This window comes from Anser cygnoides, chromosome 11 (assembly GCF_040182565.1).
Source record: "Anser cygnoides isolate HZ-2024a breed goose chromosome 11, Taihu_goose_T2T_genome, whole genome shotgun sequence".
Classification (NCBI taxonomy): Eukaryota; Metazoa; Chordata; class Aves; order Anseriformes; family Anatidae; genus Anser; species Anser cygnoides.
The window spans coordinates 4,571,836-4,592,187 of record NC_089883.1 but is presented as its reverse complement, the minus strand read 5'-3'; the positions used below and the strand labels follow the sequence as shown (position 1 = coordinate 4,592,187).

At 43.9% G+C, this 20,352-nt stretch overlaps 1 protein-coding gene across 1 annotated transcript in view; it reads right to left on the bottom strand.

Annotated features, from left to right (window-relative positions):
- The window catches only part of LOC106036443 (protein FAM169B), a 269,050-nt gene that overhangs the window by 93,630 nt on the left and 155,068 nt on the right, over positions 1 to 20,352 (bottom strand). The window contains exon 24 of the mRNA XM_067003776.1: positions 2,305 to 2,469. The gene's annotated coding sequence lies outside the window, so the exon portion shown is untranslated. The remainder of the gene's footprint in view (positions 1 to 2,304; positions 2,470 to 20,352) is intronic.

Genomic DNA, 20,352 nt, shown 5'->3' with positions numbered 1-20,352 from the left:
CTGCAGATGCAGCACACAGTGAGCCCTGGGACCCATCCCTGCCCCATGCAGTGCACGACAAGCAGGAGAAGAAAGAAGAGCAAAGAATGAAAGAGTAAGTGCTGCTCTGCAGCTGCCAGTCCTTTGGGGGTTGCAAGAGACCAGAGCAAGCGTTTCAAGTGCAAACAGCGCAAGGAGATACACACCCTGAGCAGCTGGAGCGTGGCCCTGTGGGGCAGTGTGTTCCCTCTTACACGTCTGTGTAGTACTCGTGGCCATGTTCAGGCATGTTTCTGTGCTCAGCCATCACAGCCTTTACAAGCCAGAGAGCAGGTACAGAGCAGGAACACAGCTTACTGCACAGCAGAAGGGCACGGTAAGCCAGCCTAGCGCTCAAGTTACGGTCATGCAGGCAGGGGGCAAATGAATTGCAGCAGCTCTGCGCTTCCCCATCCCTCAGCAGAGCTGCCTCAACTTCACCGCCGCAGGCTCTCAGCCTGCCCCAGCTGCACGGTGGTTTCTGTTAGCTAAATCTCAACATAAGAGATTCTCATGAACTACGGCAAAGGCTGTTTCACCTCCTGAGCAGTGCAAGGACGCTCAGCTCCCACCACAGAAGACACTCCATGACTTTCTGGTAGTCAGTGAAGCATTCCCCACATCCCATAGCAGTCACTGCAGAACTGGTCAGAAATTGTAAGGCAATGCACCAGTGCAAGATGACGTTGTGCTGAATCCAAAATTTTGTCAGAAATATCTTGTAAGCTTCCACCGCGGTGGGTCTGTAGGAATGGGTTCCAAGAGGAACAGGAATCCTGTTTTCTTCAGGCTCTGCTAGCTAAGCTGGGATTCCAGTCTCCACGGCGGGCAGCTGAACATCTGGAAAAGCAGCACGCAGACTGCCATGGCAGGGGCATCCCCGCGCTCCCAGCTGCAGAGCATCCTTGCTACCTTCTCTCAGAAACACCACGTGTCAGGAGGTCTGGGTTAGTTTTTGTTTTTTTGACTCAATACCAGGATTTATGGTTTTGAGGCATTTGTAAGATTTTGGCTTCGTTCTGTGACAAAATCACCTGTTTTAGAAAAAGGGGGTGAAGATATCGCAAAAACGTTTCAAACGTTTTGACATCTTCCACAAACAGCAGCTCCAAGATTTGCTTTGGGCTTGGAGCACACACTGGTGCTGAACTCCTCGAAGCGGTGGGAACTCTGTAGTTCAGTCAGTCCTAGCCAGAGGACCTGACCCCAAAAGGCTCTATAGGTACTAAAGAAGTGAGCAAAGTTCATGATGTAAAGAGGCACCGAGGTATTGATTTTCAGAGGGAAAAGTATTTCCAATTCTCTAGCCTCATCCTGCTGACATACAAGAAGCTGTATTAATTTGCAATAAAATTAAGAAAAGAATGAGGTGCCTTTTGTGTGGAAAAGCCTGTAACTACAATAGATACTGACCATGAATATAAATGGGAACTTATAGAAAAAAAAAATAATCAGGCCAGGCAAATTAGCCAGTGCTAAAAGCCTAGATATAGCCTACACATGCCAAATGTTACTCTGGAGAAATCTTGTAATTGCTTTAAGGATAGGCTTAAGATACTGTAAGTAAAAGCCATTCAATAAGGAAGCAGAGAGCATAGCAGGCAGCTACCACGAATGTCATCATGCAGAAAATGCTTCTTTCCATCTCCATCTAGTGGGTCAAACGAGCTATTGCTTTCTCCTGAGATGCTTTTATGGCATCACACGCAGAGAATTACCCTTGTTACATAACAAGCCTTTCAGTCCCTTAATTCTTTCCCCATGGCTTTCCTCTGCTCCTCTAGCTGCATCTCTCTCTGTGTCTCTCTCCTCATCACAAAAGAGTGATTCCTTAAGTTTCTCCACTTTACTTAACGGTATTCATTGCACATTAGGGCCATTTTACAGTGAGATTTACAGCAATGTCACGAATAGAGAAAATTGTTGTAAAATAACAATGGACAACATTATAAAATAGCAATAAAATCAGCAATAATGCACAGCTGTGTATTTATGTCTGCCACCTGTTCCTTTTTTTTTTTTTTAAGCCACCTCTAATCAGATCAACCAGTTCAGCAAAAGAATGATCTGATAATGCTTCACATGAAAGCAAAGGTCCAAATTTCAGCCGGCTATCCCATTATACACAGACACAAAGACAGAGCATCCTCCGTGCACACATGTACGCATCAGGCACAGGAACAGAGGAGACATCGTTCAGAGTGGTCAACAGCAGGACAGTCATTAAATAACCATCTCTACATGCAACACATGCACAAAAACATGCATCCACCCAGAGACACGTACTATAAATACTCATCTGACCATGTGTTCAAGGCAGCTATATCCATCTGCTTAGGCGTTCACAGGGTCCTAATCCCCTGTTCCCAGACTGATCTGGAGGTCCCATGTTGAGCAAGAAGTCCTTGGCCATGGCCTGCAGAAAGCTGGCTGGCCACTGGGTTGATTCCTCTGTGTAAGAAGAAAAGAGGAAGGTGTCAGCAAGAGAGCAAAGCCATGAATCATAGATCGGGTGACAGGGGAATCTTAGGAAAAATGAAAAATAAAAGAGACACGGGGCCAGAGAGGTGCAGGAAAGGCAAAATATAGCAAAATCAGAAACGCATTTCAGAAGTACTCAGTGAATTAAACAGGGGGTTGAAATATAAGAAATACAGCCTTTTCATAGTATTTCTTCATGAACAATGCCCTTGCTCTCCCCCAAAAGCCACCTCTCGCTTTCCTTCTGCTGCACCCAGGGTGTCCAGGGCTCCGAGCGTTGCTTGTGAGGTACCTGGGGCACAAATGCCGTGGCCGTGCAGCCCACCTCAACTGAACCAACAACCTTCCCTACAACACAGTCCCTGAAGCGCCTCTGGTCATCCTCCTGGTTCAGAAGTGATATAATAAATTGGCAGGTGCTACTTTTCTAAGGCAAAAATCAGCAGATTTGGAAGTGCAGTTTATGTATATGAACATTTACCTGTAAGTGCAATGTTAATTAGCAAAGGTCAGAACCACTTCAAGTATTTCATAGAATACAATTGACTTCGGAAGCACAGGTATAGATACTCATCTGTACACCCACACATGATCTATATATATATTAAATATATATACACTCTCATACATATGTGCACAACTGCCTCAGGTCACCAATAAAACAACGGATTTATACCTTCCAGATCTGGTCTCTAATAAATTCTATTGTTATTTTTAGTGGCAAGGACAGACGTTTTTGGTCAGAAACAGAGGTTTCCACGTGCCCAGCTCTGTCAGTGCACAGCACTGGCTGTCCAGCTCACCGTGTGCTGCTCCTCTGATTTAGCCCTGTACAAACTGGGCACTTACTGATACATGCAGGCACTTTCCTGTGGCTCTTTCTACGTCTTTTTATCAGGCAAAATTCCCCCTAACACATCAGTACATTACCATTGCTCCAGCCTGGGGAACCCATGACTTGCATGTGAGCCAGAGCTTCCTCCTCTTCCTAAACTCCTTGCTGAATTCAGCTTGAGGGCCAGGAGAGAAAGATCGTGGGAAAATAAATTAATGCTAGCGAAGAAGAAGGAGGAGGTAAGTCTGCCTTCACATCGATGAGGGCTGCAGCACGTCCCCACCACTGGGTGATGACAAGTGGCCATAGGAGGCTCAGCGCAGCAGCCCTCATGTCAGATGTCAAAGGCTGAAGAATAAGTAGACGGTGAGGATGAAAGAGAACAGTTTTGTCCTTTAGTCTAACTTCCAACACAGACCATCCATGGTGGGCTGCACTTAATATTTCAGCTCTAAATATGCCGTCTGGTTAGTGCTGGGGTGGTTTACCAAGACCGTCCTTCCCCCTAGGCAAGGGAGAGTGGACTGAGACCAGCCACTGCTCGCAGGGAGCGGATTTCATATGGTTCGCAACTTGCTTTCCACCTCTGGCAAGCATTTCTACATCCAACATTCCGAAATAATTGCTGTGGGATCTGTGAACAGCCTGGTGCATTTAGATATCCCAATTTGCTTTATGGATCGTTTTGTGATGAACAAGGGCAGAACGGCTGCCTTGGGTAACATCCAACCAACAGTGATAAAAAGCAGCCCTGTGCGCCGTACCACCTAGGAGGAACGTGTGAAAGGGGCTGTCAAAAAACATTTGGGTAAACTATCAATAACCACTCTTGTGCAAACCACAAAACTCTCTGGAACGGAAAGCGCATGGGCTGAATTTTAAATGTCCTACCCTGCTGCAGTCAGAGCCACCGCAGACAGTTATTGGTCGCACTCGAGGCACTTTTGTTCAGATGCTGCAGCTCTGCCTACAAACAGCGCTGCTTGGTTAACACACGTTGTTAACAGCCACCTCTGAATTAGGAGGGAGCTTTCGTCTGCGCAACGGGTAAGACATTAGAAGAAACTGCAAATGAGAGCAAGTGTAGAGCTGGTGAAAAGTTTCCGCTGAAAAGCAGCTTTAAGTGAGCAATGTTTTGCACAATAAGGGCCTGCCGTCAGTGCAAGGATCCTCAGCAGGGATCCAGCGAGCAGGTCTCGTGCTCGCTCCCTTTTCCACCTGCCCAGATTTCCAACCCCAGCCCCAACCTCCAGGATCCAGCAGAGCTGGGTGACCGAAGCGTGACAGCAGTGCCACGGGAAAGCAGGGCCCAGCAGGGGAGGGCACGGGAGTGTGTGGTGCCTGAAGCTCTTCTGAAGTTCAGTCTGAATCATTTAAGTACCCCAATGTTCATTCCTCTTGAATATTACATGTATTTTCATTGTTGTTAGAAAATTCCAAATTGTTGGAGTTGTTTTCAACTCCGAGTTGAAAAAACCCCAACCTCTTCTAGCCAAGAGGCACAGAACAACTCCGCCTTAGTTGAACGAATGGTAATGATATTATAACGCAGCAAAACACCATACAAAAGATCTGCTTGGAGCCATATTAGCCCTGATTTTACTCATCACTGAGTCACACAGGGAGCAAGTGAGGTGTGAGTGAGGCTCCAGGACCATTAGCAAACCCTTTCCTTTCTCTGCTCCTCAATTCACCCACCCCTGCCCTGGGCATAATGAAGTTTTCTCTAACTCCCAAGCTTCAAGGCTAAATGCATTAATAACTGTAAAACACTCTTTCCTCAGTAGCTAGATGAAAAGAATATAGAAATTAAAACAATGTATACAAGATTATTATAATGGGGATGATATGAAAGCCCTTGTGGAAGTGCTTGAAGGCCATTGGATAAAGTCATTCAGTGATGACCCTAAAGCTATAATGAGCTTCTCATCTTGTACAGCTTCTCCAACTAATATAATATGGTGGTGAAAAAAAAGGAATATCAGCCTTTTGTGAAACGAAGCCTGAAGGCAAATCTTTCCTTAACACAAGTTCTGCAGGTCAAAATAGGATCAAGAATCTTCATCACTAGCAAGCAAATAATTACCCCAAAGGTGAAAGACAAGTAACTGAGGACCCATCCAAATTACACGCAGCTAGCCCAGCACAAAGCAGAAAGATTTCTAATGTGGTGATCTTTCTCATGGTTATTTGTCACAAGTATTCCTTTATCTGACAGTTTCTGAGGAAAAGAGAAGGATCAATTCTGGCAAAGAAATCTCTACCCTGCAGTTGAATTTTCAAAGCTGTGACAGATCATATGGCCACTGTATAGAAATGAAAAGAAGGTCAAGCAACACAGGCAGCCTAGCAGTTAGTGCTGCATTTGAGATGCATGAAGGATCAAGCAATGATAAGCTTGATACCATGCCGAAGCTAACAGGATAGTACACAAAGCAGTAACGAAGCACATACTTCAAAAGCGCGACCCCACTCCTGTCCACAAAGGTACAAAAATTAAAACCGAAGCTTGCAGGAAAGCCTGTGAGAAGGGTGGGTGTGCAAGAAGAGAGGGATGCAGAAATTCAAAACCTTCATTTTCAAATATTAAAACATCACCATTCAAAAACTGGTGGGAGAAATGAATCAACACGCTTCACTGCTTCTAACAAGTGCTTTCTCAGTGCAAAAACCCTTGAATTTTGGTGTGTTTTTTTTTTTGAATTTAAAATTCTTACAGACATCTTAAAACTTGCAGCCAGCTCTATTCTGCACAAAATCAGACCACCAGGGTGTTGGGGCAGTTCAAGGCACCCTACAAAACCAGTGAAATTCATTGCACATAGCCCTTAGTGTTTAAATGCCATTCCTTAGGCAGATGGCAAGTGACCTGACCAATTTCAGCCACCCAAACTACATGACTCCTGCACTTAGGAGCTACCTCTCGTGCACATTAAATCGCAGGTGCCTCGCACTGGGATGGGATGGACGGGGCATCTGAAGATGGCTTAACTGCCCGCAAAGCGTATGGTAATAAGGAAACTTCCAGCTGAGTTATGTAGCCTGCTAGCACCAGTGATAAAGTACAGCTTGTGACAACATGCTGCTCTGAGTTAGCAAATCACAGCATTATTGTTATTTTATTTGGCTGCTGCGGAGGGAGGCATTTAAAAGCTTAGGTCAATACCAACCGTTTTTAGAAACGCCAGACATCCGCAGTTAAGAGGAGCCTCAGCTGCAGACTCAGCTCTTCGGAGACAGGCCATGAACGCACTTCTCCAGACGGGCACCCAAAAGCGGAGGCACTCAAACCCAACAGCTGCAGCTGGAGTAGTTGGCCCTGGTCTTTATTTCTCCCCAGCCCTCCCAATTTTGTTTACCGAGACCAGAAGATGGACTGGCCAAGAACGGGTTAGGAGGCATAAATTTAGCACTCTGGGAGTTTTGTCATTCCGATCATGTTTGCAATGAGCATGACATCATTCCTTATCATGGCAGGCGAGACCCCGAGGGAAGGAAAGAACTAACAGCTCTGACACACGCCAAGGACCTGATTCACCCTTACTTTACACCAGCTTTCTGTGCCACTGCAATTCAATCGGAAACAGTGTGAATCAGCCCCTTGATTTTTATCAGGGATCTAGCTGGCTGGTTAATTCTAAAATAAAATAAAACATGAAGTTCGTAGTCGTCATCCTGGCACCGTGGAAGAAAACACAAAGCTGCCTTCAGACCGGGTCTGGAAGCGACAGACCTGTCCCTGCTGCGAAGTCAGCATGCCACTGAGCTGCTGGATCTGCCCTAAGGACTGCGGAGGTGACTTAGCTCACTCCACCTTCCTCCCACTGCTTAGTTCCTTCTCCACTTGATTTTTTCCTACCTTGTCCAAAGCTACAGATTTTGTCTACCAAGCACAAGCCGACTGTAGGAGGGTCACAGCTCACCTTATAGGAGTGGTTCTGCTACTGCAAAATGAAAAATAAAATAAATTTCCACTCTGGTAACTTCTTATCACATGTTAGGCTGTCTCCAATGTCCGCCCCATGTACTGCAGGGCTGACTATCGCTTCCGTCCATACCAGAAGCACAAGAAGTGCCTGCAACCTTCCCGAGGCAGCAAGGGGTGAACCTGACAGATTTCAATGATGCTGACACGTCCTTGTCACCAAGGTTGTGATTGGGACACAGAATCCCAATGCCAGTAAAACTCAAACTCATCAAAGTAACTCAATGTAATAATCAGGAAGGAAGGAGGAAAAGAAAAGGAAAAAAGGGAGGGAAGAGGTAGGGTGATGAGCACCCAGCAAAGAGGGCAAAATATATTTATCTGAGAACTGCTACCAAGAGCTGCTTGGTGCAAGCTGCCACATGCACCAAGGTGCCACCAGTAGCATGGGCTGCTGTTGCTTTTCTCCTAGGTGGAAGTGCAGCTCTGACTCTCAGAAGTCCCTCTCCTCCTTTCCCCTTAATCAGGAACCTTAACCACATGGAGCAAACAATGATCTTGGCCTAATTTGCAATGCTTAGCTAAGATCTGTCTGCATTTAAGTGCTATGTCAGTGTATTTGCTGTAGGTATTAAGACAGTTAGTCATCTCTGCTGCTGAGCCTACAGCAATATTGCTACAACTTCAAAGGCCCTTACTGAGAATAATATCTTTTGGCTAATTAAATCAGGATATAATGTAACAAAGTTTTTTTTTTCTCTTCCTTGAGTTTCTGCTTTCATAACCTAATCAGGCATTTTACTGGGTGAAACATCTCTATTAAGTCTCTCATTTCTCAGCCACATGATACAAAAACAGGATGATAATTGAGGCTGCATAATTGATGTGTGCAATGACAGAATATAGAAAAGGGCTCCATTAGCCAGGTCACATCATTAGCATACATTACGTTCAACAAGATTGCTCTCTTCACCTCCTATTTATTAATGGGTTAATCCAGTCCCATCAGCCTGAATACATCATTGTTTAGGTCCTTTCCTGTAAGATACAGTAGCTCGGTGTTACCTTAAGAAAGAACTGCTGCCAAGGGTAATAAACTCCCCTACGTGTCAGCGTTGCAGCGGTGCTGTTTGCAGGAGCGCTCGGCTCCTCTAAAAGCCAGGGCTGCAGTAACATCTGCAGCACCGACACAGCGTTGGCAGCACAGGTCCGAGCGGAGAGGGGACTCTGCAAGGACACGTGTGAGATGCTGCCAGATCAGACCACACATGGGCTCCTCCAACGATCCCAGCGTCTAATCCGCCTTTGATTTCCTGTCTTGGTGACCATGTTTCTCAGCGAGAAGAGAGTTCATTTCCTTCCCCGCTGCCACTGACATAGACACCAGCTCCCGTGCCAAAAGAAATTCAGGGCTAAAATGTTCTGGCCTCCTCCAGAGGTGCAGATACCTGGTTATTGCATTGGCTGCACTGAATTTGCATTAAGAAATTTCCGTGGGGCCGAAGGCAGCTGCCTGTCATTGGAAAAACTCTGGAAGAGTTCACATCTGCTAACGCTGGGGTGAAGTTAAAAGCCTGGTGTCCCGGTGATCTGGTAGATGCTGGAGGGAAAAGCCGCCCCTGAAGACAAGCCAGGAGAACTTCTAGGTGCTGCGAGGGAGCTCTCTGGTTGTATCGTGATCCTACAGAAACTGGCCTTGTAAATTTGGTATATAACTAGATGCCCTAAGTCAACCTGTGTCTTTCACATTACTCCTTGTACAAAGCCCAGCGCTGGGTTACAAAATCCCTTGGAACTTCAAACCTCACAACTCAGAGGCAAGTTTTGTCCAACTGAAAAGTTCATTCCAGGATTATCCTCTAACAATAACCTGTGCGTGATCTCCCAAACTGCTCTTATGACTGTACCTTTTCAGTTTATTGTTTTAGCACGTGGAGAGATCAACTGAGCTCAGAGCTCCATTGTGCTAGACGGAACACGGGTAGCCAGATAAATGACAGAAGGAGGAAGAGCTATTATTCCCATTTCACATCTAGGTTCAAAAAACCTACATGACTTGTCTAGTCACATAGAAAAATCTATAACAGAAGGAAGTGAAGACATATTTCTGACTGTAGCCATGCTCCTTACCTGTGCTAATTAACCTGCCCCAAGGCAATAATTATCCACTTCCTTTCCTGGCCTATCTTGCTCCCCTCCACCAGAAAGGGAACAGAAGCAGCGAGGCCAATCTCGGGTGATGAGAACTTGAAATGGTGAATGGCTTGCGCACGATTCGCTTATTGCTCCTTGAGGAAGAAACCAGTCTTTGTAAATCGACTTCTTATTCTGGGAATCTGCAGATCAAGCTATTGCACTGCTTGTGTGAGTGACGTCCCTACAATGCAGAGAGCACCGAGCCCCCACAGTTAATCAGCGCTGCCAGGTGCACTTCTGCCTAGCAGTGCAGCCTGCTTGACTCCGCTACTTGAGCAGAGTAGATGCACAAACCATTCTCATTTTCATATCTCATTCAGAAAGTGACACAGAAAGACTTCTGCGCTCGAAGTCGGTGATGCATTGATACATTTACCAGCATATCATCATCAGTACTGTGGCTGAGACATGAACATAATCTGCTGTGCTGGATCTCTCAGACACGTTAGAGTTATATTAATAAGACAGCAGGTTGTCAGCTCTCCTAGTGAAGTACCAGAGGTGTGTGTTTTTTTTAAGCACTTAATAGTAGCAACTCACAGTTTAGAAGCTCTGAAGTAAAATATAGGCTCCTACTTCTTAACTGGCCTTTCATTCATACTCCTTTCTTCAAGATTGGTATGGGATACAGCACAAAATAATTACTCTGAAGACCTCCACTAGAGCAAAGCTCTCAAACAGCAAGCAAAGGTACCTTTCCACCTACCCAGGATGCTGAATTAAACCATATACAGACCGCAAAAATCTTCAAGTCCCATAGTAAAGTAAAAGGAATTGATAACAGTCATTTTAAATGAAGTGGGCACTGCCATTTCAGTTCATATGAATCGGGAAAGGAAGGTCAAACATCCCCTTTGCAGCTGGACCCTCTGCCCCAGCCCTCCACCAGAAAACCGAGATGGCTGTTTTGCTACAAAAATATTCTCCCATATTCAGCTAGCATAAGCTATTGCGTATTTGTCTATTTTATATTTCTTTTTAATGTGCATCATTTAAATCATTTTCATTCTGGGTCTGATCAAAAATAGTTCACATCCAAAGCCAAATAAATCCTCACTGAAAGTGCATTTTCCCTGTGAAAACTCACTGATTATGAGACCTGAAACCGCAATCAGCATGAAATAGCACGGCTTGATTTCACTCTTCAATCTGTGCGCCTCGATTCCGATCCCTGCCCAAGCCAGCTGATGACAAGGGAATCGTCCCAGGGCTACCCAGCACCGTCCATGTAGGAATCTCTCCAGCACCACATTGACTGAGCACCCCACTGACAACCAAACTAAGGGCCCTACTCTGGTTTTAGTCAGGATTTACCCAGCAAATTCTGGCTGATTTGTACGGCAGGTGGCCCAGGGACTGGCTGCGAAAAAAATCAGAATCTAGGGATTTGACCTGTCCTGGAAGGGGCAGGTTGGGATGCCAACCACTAATCGGGACTAAAGTTTAAGAGCAAAACAATCAATAGAGCTGTATGTGGCAGGAAACAAGGGAGGCTGGATCCGTGGCTCCATCTGCCTTCTCCCCTCTTCTGAAGGGAGGAAGCAACCAAGCCTATTTATTTTACCGTGTGCACAAGACCCCACGTACACACACCCTGGAGGGGGCTATAAGGGGCTGGGGTTTCTTACTCTCACACCGAGTCAGATTTTAGTGCTGAGGAGAGTGGTTTTACTCTCTGATAAGGTCAGCATAGCGTACCCAGAGAGACAGAAAGGAAAGGGCTCTTTTAATTGCATTAATTATGATACATTCTCTTTTGTTTCTGATGACTGCTGCATTTTAGGATCCAGGAATGGTATCACTGAATTTTAATCAGAGATCTGAACAAGCTACTGAAATATGATTAGTTTTTCTATCTGACACTGTGATTACTGCTTAGGAGACATCTGCTGTTGCATAAAATCAAATCTTCCTTTTCTGCCTGCCATTGTGTCAACGCGGGAGCTTTTCTCTTTTTTTGAAGTAGGTGGAGACATTCTCAAGAAGCGCCCCGGCCTGGGAGGTTGCTCAGTCTTTGGCACCACGTGCCCTCCGAGAACACTCTGGCACACCTCTCAGACGGATTTTGCCCTTTGCAAGACCTCTAGGCTGACAGATTGCCCACTTCGAGAGTACAGGGGGGAACAAGGCTTGATTGCTGTGCACGCATTTGCATGCGCAGGATGTGGCCCTTCTCTGTATTGCAGTTGGGGCTGCCAACTCTTCCCGTTCTCATGGCTCGATGTTTCCCGTTGTCCTTGTGACACCTGGTCACGGGAATCGCTTGAACAGCCTGCAGCTGGGTCTCCGCTCCTGCTAGCATGTGCTGCTGAAACGCTCCTTCAAAACAAAATATGTCGCTCTCATCCAGGCGGGTGAAAAGGCCTTTTGCAAGATGACTTCATCAGAGCGCAGACGGTGGCTTTAGGCTACGCATTTAAAGCCTGATCTTGGGAGGTGCTGATCTCAACGGGGGCTGAGGGCAGCACTCAGCACCTCGCAAAGACAGCATCCGGAAAATAAAGGTAGCAGCAGAGAGGGAAGAGAGGGAGAGAGAGGAAGAAAAGAAAGAAGAAAGAAAAAAAAAAAGAAGAAAGAAAAGGTAATATTTTTCACATCTGACCTCAAAGCTGCTGGGACTGCTGTGAGGCATTTTTCCCACCCAGGTTGGTCTGTTCTAAAAGGCTGTGGGCATCAAAGAGAAAACATTATAAAATATCCATCTTCCACTCGCCTGCATTTTGCCTGTAATAGGTCTCCCACTTACACTGTTATTTTTTCCCCCCCTCATCTCACCATAGAACAGAGGACGGCTGCTCACAAGGCTCATTAATATGCATAAAGTGCAGTATAATTAGTTGCCACAGGTAACCCTTCTATAACTGTGTGAATTGAGCTAATGTGCAAATATATGAAGCACTGCAAGCAGGACGGTGTAAGTAAAAGTCCCCCATTTCATAAAAGGAAATATTTGAATAATATGCAAATGCACTGGATGTTATTAACAGGATGTCAAGGTTTGACAGTCCATGTTATTGTGGAAATAAATGAGTTTTGACACAAATAACTTAGATATGCATTGATTTTTTGAGCAAACGTTGTAATGAGATGTTATGTATTGTAGTGCAGGTTTATACAGATTTTGATGACTATTAGGGGGAAACATAACAGTGGATCAATTATTAATGTATTCATTAATATGCTCCAATGTGTAACAATAATTATTTTCTTTCCTTTCTCCCACCCCCCTTCAAAATGCAGTTCCTCTTGCATATTTAATATACCTGCTTGAAAGTATACTGAGCAGAGTCAATATAGGATTCAAATCAAAGATGTCGGGAAAGATGAAATTGTTCCAAAAATAAAAAGGACTGCACCTAATAACCACTGACAAATACTACGCGAATGCTCCTTATACTCTGAATTTCTTCACTATAACTCCCTGGAGGAGGCATTAGCTTCTGTTCTTTCAAGGAACCCAGTTCCCAAGCTGGAGCCCATAGCCAGGTCAACACTTCCCAGTGTTGGTCAGTGAGCTTATGTGAATTTCCATTGTGCTGGCACTTGCTCCTGAGAAGCAGAGGAAAGATGCATCCGGAAAGCATTCAATGCCTAAGGACAAACATCTGCTGAAATAGCTTGCTGGCCAAGTTCACCAACAGGGGAATCTGCAGTTGATCCATTCTGCTGAACCTGCCAGATGTCCTTGTTTTGTGCCATCCCGTCCTGATTTCTAAAAGGACTGTCAGGGAGTCCCAGTAGGTGTTTTGGAGTCCTGCATGGGAGGACTATCAGAGCCCTCCTCGCTGTGCTCACTGTCACATTTCAGTGCTCCAAAGGCCATTAGTGTGTGGAAGGGGACGTGCAAGCAGTCAGCAGGGGCAGAACAGCAGCAAGAAAACCTGAGCTGATAGCAAGCGCTACAGATTTAGCTAGACCCTTTTTAACATTCCTCCAACACTATTTTCCATCACCCTCGACTTGCACAATCATTTCCACTGGTGCAAAGATGCTGCAGGACCTTGAAGGACCGCAAGAAGGTGCCCCAAAAAGCCAGTAACATTTTAAGGATGAAGATAAACAATTGAGCCTTCATTTCATCAAGATATTAATTTTGCTGTCACAAACTTCTCCATGCAGTAAATCTTACTGTTTTGTAGGACCTTCTGTAATATTCTCAGGTCAGGACGTTCTGGCCCTAAAAGCTTACACCATAACAGAATCAGTCACAGAAGCCAAAGATATTTCAGGACAAACTCTTTCCCAGTCGTTTCACAAAGAGTAACAGAGCAGCAATTATTCTGGAAGGTGGCCAACTGAAGAGGAGTAGTCCAATTTGTGAGTATGGTCCTCGGCATCTCTGTCAAGAGAAGGGTATTTGGAGGGGTAGATGAGAGGTTCCTCTCAGCTTAGGCTGGCAAGTACTGTCAAAGGTTTTTTGACTTCTTAGAAAAATCGGCACAATCCACTTCTTGAATCACCTGAAGATGTACTTTGTGAAATTCCCCAACTTCTCAAGAATACCAGACACACAAAGCTCAGTCCTTCCAGCGATCTTCCTGCCGCATAGGATAGAAACTCCTGGCTGCTAGGTATAGTTTGTTAATAGGTACTGGGAAGTATGTTCTGGCCTGTAGAGCATGGAGGCAAATTGAAGATGATCTGTTGACCTTTCTCCTTGATAGGTGGGATTCATCTTACTTAACTTTAGCTAAATTTAATAGCCTCAGCCATGGCGATTCATCCTAAATAACTAAATACACCTCCAGATTGTGCTCGCTCTCTCTCTCAGCAATAGATAAAGCCTGGATGATTAGTTCAAACTTGATGTCAACTTTCAGACAAGTTTTGTATGGCTGCTGAACCCAGTGACCCAGCAACTTCCAAGTACCGTGGGACCTGGGAACTGTGGCAAGTAAATATCTATTTCCATCAACACCACAGTTCTTTTTAAACTCATGAATTATGATTATTAGTTGATGCCCTAGGACCACAAGTTACAAAAACTTATTACTTCATCAGGAGTTTTATAGCTGTTACACTTTTTCAGACTGTAGTCTGAGACAGAATTTAACTTTAATACCCAAAGTTTTGCCATGATGCTACATGAGCAGCCACACCACCTATTTAAATGAGACACTCCTGCAATAGGGATCACCATGACTAGGTTTAATTGCCTTTTGGCTATGATGTGAACAAGAACATGCTGAAGGCAAGGTGGCAAACGAGCCACATAGAATTAACCTAAGCCTGGACACCCCAAGCCCTGGAAGTGGGGGAAAAAAAAGAATGAAAGAAAGAAAGAAAGAAATCCAATACCAGATTTTAAATTGTGGCTAGAATCATAGGTCTAGAAGAACTAAGGAGCACATCTGCTAATTGTATGCATGTCATAAACAATGGGCTAGCTAGAGATTCACTGCCTAAACCACTCATTTCATACAGCCAATTAGCATGCTACCTAACCCATTATCTGGCATTACTGTGGGTATCACAGTGCACAAAGAAGAGGGTCATGTAATTATAACATGATCCAGGTGACCTTTTGTACCACAGGTAATACATCGTGCCTCTCACGCTGTCTACCACTGGCCAGTAGGCTTCAGACAACTCTGAATTGTTCAGCTACAGACAAGATTTCAGAAGTGTTTCCAGCCTTGAAGCACCCAAAATAATAAGCCATTTGAGGTCTCGTGTTTTCAAGAACAGGTACTGATTTTCAGGGGCAGATTAGATGCCTTGAACATTTGCTTCGGAGATAATAACTCTCTGATGGATTTTGCTCACAGACAGTCATCATCGCCGGGTAAGTGAATCTGAAAGCAGCACGAGTGTATAATTGACCGCACACTGGGGTCTGGAGCTGAGCACGGAGATGTAACCAAAGAACAGTGAAAAGCTTCAACTGCCAAGAGGAGGAAATATTTTCTTTAGCCCATAAAAAACAGTCCCCTAAAACTGCAGGCTTTAAAACTCAAAGCCAAGTTTTCACACATGACTTCTAAAGCTAACCAACTCCATACAAACCATTCCCGTTCTCTTCGATATTTCACAAATTCCAATCACTCTCAGACACAGATGAAAATAAAGCTGCCCGTTCCTACGAATACTAATATTTTCACAGGCGTGCCTTTTAGTGCTACAGAACATGTCCTGTGTTTATCATTTGCATTTATTTATTAAAGTGCTGTCTCTCATCACTGGCTAACATCACATGTTGCATATTTGTGCAATGCAGCAGAAGAGAATAACTGGGATTCCTGCTAGAAAGCCTAAAGAAATCATTTTGTGTTGGTTATTTCCAAGCCAATAACAATACTGTACAAAAATACAGCATTTTTCCTGCAGCAATATCATGATGTCTGCAAAAGCTCACCTCCCAAGCAAAAGGACTGACAGCTCAGATTTAACCCAGGCAATGCCAATCAGAAGCAGAAAATCCTTTAGAGTGATAAGCTCCTACTTCTTGCTTTGCACTTCAAAAAATAAATAAAAAATTGAAAATCTCCCAAAAGAAGAAAGAAGATCTTGTCTGCTCTTTACGGGTGCAGAAAGCAGAGCAAGGAGAGATGAAGTGAATTGCCAATGATCATCCACCTGCAACACAGGGACAGATCAAATTCTTCTGGTCATCTCTATACCAAGCAGTGAATGCAGTGCAGCACGCTGTAGGGCTCTGGTCCCCACTCATCCAAACAGGGCACCCAACTAGGATACTTTATAGCTTCCAATTCATGCACCCACATTTCTTTTGCTCAGTAAAAAGCAAAGTACAGGTAGGGAAAGAAGACCTGAGGAGTGATGCACAGCCTGATTTTGCCCCCAGATGCAGCCTGGAAGCACACCTCAGTCTGGCAGCCCAGCTTCGCTCCCAGTTCCCCCAGTCTGGCTGATGCCCCTCAGCTATTTTCCGTGTAGCTCACCAGCCAACACAACAGCCCTCAAGCTGCCTTGGCTGATTTGAAGAGGCATCTGACTCACTGTGTGCTTTACCTGAGGCATCTCTCCTCCTACTTGTCATAGTGAAATGAAAATTTAGGCTGTTTCCAGCCAGTGATATCAGTATCAGCATTACAGCTCTTATCATGTAAAGAAATATTGTTCTTTCATCCCAGCAAGAACTGGTCCATAGCGAGCTACACTTTCTTTTTTTTTTTCCAGCCGCATCATTCTAATTTGCTGTGTCTGCAGATGAATGAAGAGGAATATGATCACCGTATTTCCAATGCAATGAACATCATCACACTCCATCCAGTGGCTCCTAGGTTGCTTCAGATCTCACGTAAAATGGCTAGATTTCCATGAACTGATCCTCAGCTGGGCTATCAAGAGGCACCAAGGCAATTGTAAGCACTCCAAGAAGAGTGAAAAAGCTCACAACGGGATTCCTCTGAGAAGGAGTTTCCAGAAAAGAACAGATTAACTCAGAGCATCAACAAACACTACAGGACCCTCCACACTATTGGTTTTTTTCACTGAAGCTGCAGCATGCATTTACAAAAGGTACAGACCTGTTCTACAGAAATCAGCATACGACTATGGACTCACCAGGGTCGATCCCCTGCCTGGGTAGGTTCCCGCAGAAGGGTCGTGGATAGAAGGGTAGACAGCTGAGCACAAACCTTTAAACCATAACCAGATTTTTTTAGATCATTTATAATTATGCAGTGTAATGGAACACAAGAAAGATCTATTTTAACACAGAAACAAAGTCTGCAAGAAGACATCTGATTTCATTCAATTTGAGCTGGATTTTTTCACTCTTACTCTCTCCATCCTTAGTTCAGGATCAAAATAAAAGAAATGAAAGGGGGGAAACAGGAGGTGAAGAACAGTCCAAAAAGTTGTATCTTTTATATTCAAAATTACTTTTTTTTTTTTTTAAATAAGCAATCTGTATGTTTTGAACACTTTTTACTTTTTGTTTGTTTTCCACAAACCAGGTTTACCTTCTATACCAGCTCCAACAGACAAGGAGGCAAGCAGACAGCTGCAATCCTCTATCTGGAAAGCTTTGCTCAAGTTCTTGCCCTCCCTAATGCGATTGCCAACAAGGAGTGACAGCTGGTACCATCTGCAGTGCTGTTTTTTCTGATTTGAATAACTTCTCAGACTTTCAGTGCGACAAACAGGTCTTTTCTGATAGACATCAAACTCGACCAGCTTTTGGTCACTTCTGCCCCAGGTCAGATTTGACTACAACCTGTCACTTGCAAATCATCTATCAGGAGGTTGCTCCTCCCAGCAAAAACACCAAGGTAAAAAATACAAGTAGAAAACCACAGACTAACCCCTTTATATTTTAGAATATTTAGTTAGATGAAGGAGGATATTTAAGGAAACTTTTTAGGCCCTCCCCCTTTTATTAGTCTACTGCTTCACAAACTTCACAAGAAATCAGTTTATTTTATTTGCCCTGGAGAGATTTAAAAGTTAACTAATATAACCAAAAGGAAACTATATATCAAAAAGGATGCTAAAATTCCTTGTCAGACCTAACAATACCTGGTAACATAATTCTGAAGTGCAATTCAGGCAACTGTTTTCCCTTGCTTATCAGATGGATGATATATATGGCCCTTCATTAGAAGGGCTTGCACAGACAGGCCTCCAAGGTCTTGCCTTCAGCTCCTTCAGTAAGTGCAAAATACATGAATCAAGAGCAGCAGGGCACAGAAGGTGAATATTTGCAAAGATGTAACGACTGCCCACGTAGTGACTGTGCCTTGTGCACAATAAACAGTCATGAACGTGAGATGAATGCAGAAATGGCGTTATCCAGTTACATAATTTGAGAAATATTATTCCTGTTTGGAACTGATAAACTCAGGGGAAAAACATCGAAAACACAGAAAAAGCAGGATGCTTTTCAGACTATATCCGTTTTATTTCTATAACAAAAGCCAACTCAGTTGTCTGAAAGCACTTCATATGACACATTGCTTAATGATATAAAAACAGTTTAATTGCTTCGGCCAAACTCTTCAAATATGTTTCAAACATCACGTTCCACATTCCTCCGTGGATTCAGGTCTAACTCACTCAAAAGCCTGGACTGTGAAAGAACAGGGAGGAGAAGGACTACTCAGGCCTGTAGAGTGCACAGGACCCCTCTCTGCCATACCCAAGAAGCAAACACCAAGGAATAAGTATAATCTTCAGAAAAGCATCTAGTCCTTATAAGGAGACAAGAAAAAAAAAATCCACCATTACCCTTAATTTGCCAGTACTTACTTACTCTTGTTGAGATAAGCAGATATCTAAGTCATTGCACTTCAACATCCAAACACTTGATTCTAGTTATATATTCACTAAGAGATTAAAGAATCTCTTACAAACTAGTGTTTTCTTGCTGTGGAGGCACTGAACACAAGTCATCCTTTGGTCTTTGTGATAAGCCAAAATGATCAAGAGTGTCTCTTGTATTACTCCAGGTGATTCATTTCTGTATTCTCTCTGAATTACCAGTATTTTTTTCAGAATGTGAGCACTAGAAGAATCAGACAAAATGCAGTACTACCGGCTTCCTAAAGACACAGGTAAGTTGCCTTCCCACTCCTCTTCACTGCTGCCCTGATTAAATATCCATGAAACACGAAGCCCTTCTAGAATTAGCACAGAAACTGCAGATTCTGTAGACACATACATAGGGAAGCACAAGCTAAAGAAAGCTAGATGGTACCATATATTCTGCTGGCTCCATGTGAAGTTACCAAAAAGTATATAACCTTGTGGATGGGATCTACTTTGCTCCAAGACCCAAACTGCAACACCAAGAAGGAATTTGCTTCACAACTCCCTTTACTGCTCTCAACAGCCTTTTTGGAACTTGAAGCTGACTTTTTGTACTGACCTTGCTACATTCCCTCTTTTAGCAGTAGACTGACAAACATGTATCTTAATCATGTTTTCATGGCTGCTTTTACGGTTTAATGGCGTGTTATAGTTTAAATGGTCACCAATTGAATGGGCCTTGTTGGTTTATGAAATAGCTGTTAATATTAGATTGCACAGTTGGGAATATTACAGCGTTCACTTGTGCATTAAATATTAATTTGTCTGGTGAGAGCTGAGACTATTTGAAGTGTAAGAATTGAAATTTGGGCAGGGCTTCAGTGTGTTGTTGCCAGTGGCTTAATGATGTATGCAATGTACGCGCTAGGCTGAGCCTTTGGAGTGCTACAGCCTCCAGTTAGGGCCCTTGGCCTGTATTTTCCATTTTGTCCTTGTTCCTGCTGAATACTGAAATAAAGACATACAGATTGCTATTGTACATTCTTTCTTTTAGCCAGTCCAGGGCTCTTTCCATATGATCAAAAGCATTGCTTTCTATCCCTGCTCAAAGTGGGTCATGCAACACAGTGGCAAACATAAATTTTGCTGCCACAAGCCTCTTCACAGTAAACTATAGGTCCCTTAGGATAGTCTATTGCCAGTGTGTACTTCTCTTTGGTGCAACTCTTATTAGAACAGTCCACATTAAGTTTGTACTAGTCTCTCAAGTATCATCAAACAGCATACAAGAAAAAAAAAAAATCAGCCAGAGGAAATACTCTCACCGAAAGGGTTTGCTGTGTATGTCAGTGAATTGAATGAATCCCTGTGAATAACTCATGAACCAGCGATTTTTAACTTTGGTGATTCCAGGTATTGCACTTAGCACAAGTGAGTTTCTAATATGTAACACTCGTGCAACAGCACAGATACTGAAAGTCTTTTTAGGTGTCCAGATACCAGATGGGCACACTGCAGACTCAATACAGAGGAAAATTCATGTCACAGATAAAAAATAAGACATTGCATTTCATAAACCCAGAATCTTGGTTTTATTCAAATACAAACAGAGGGGTTGGGTGAGACTATTCAGAGTTCACCCAACTTAGCTAACAAGATGGTGCCTTGGCTAACCCATCAGTTA